We start from the raw sequence: 830 nt of genomic DNA on the forward strand, positions 1-830 counted from the left end.
ATTGCAAGCGGAAGGCTCTTATACTGAAGGGGTGAATGTTGACAAAGAATACCACAATTCTGATGACGGAAGCTAAATGTTGGGTCATTGAGACACCCACTGGACATCCGAGGGGTCTGTGTAGAGGAGAAGAGAGGACTGGCCGTACTGAGTGAGTTAATATTGGTATATGTCACACATTTCGCCTTCGGTTACTCTTCGAAATTCTACCAGAAATGTTTTGAATGTTGACATCTCCAAAATATGTGCTCAATGTTGGCCTTTTCATTGCAGCAAAAATCACAGTAATTATCATTTACAACCCCCTATTTCTTTCAGGACAATATTAATTCCAAGGATTCGGTGTACTATGCTTAACTAAAGCCATTTCAGCTGAATGTCTTGAATTTTGCTTAATTTGTAAAATGCTCCTTTCCATGAAATTTCTGTTTCCATTTTCTCAGACCACTTCAGTGGAATTGTTCACCCTCCCTTGATTATACGTATTGTTGGAAGATGAACAATTATCAAAGGTCTGGTGGGTAATGTCCAATTTTAGCATCCTAAATTATTGCACTCATTGGTTACATTTCTATGGTTTGTGGGACGGAATAATAATAATAACAATATTAATAATAATAATAATAATGGATACTTATATAGCACACTATCCAGAAATCTGCTCTAGGTGCCTTACAAAAACGCTTTTGTTAACATAAAACATTACATCAATGGTACATACACACACACACCAAAATGTGACACACACACACACACACACACACACACACACACACACACACACACACACACACTGCATACATACATTTTAACATACATGTGTATCTAAC

This window comes from Babylonia areolata, chromosome 32 (genome assembly GCF_041734735.1).
Source record: "Babylonia areolata isolate BAREFJ2019XMU chromosome 32, ASM4173473v1, whole genome shotgun sequence".
NCBI lineage: Eukaryota > Metazoa > Mollusca > Gastropoda > Neogastropoda > Buccinidae > Babylonia > Babylonia areolata.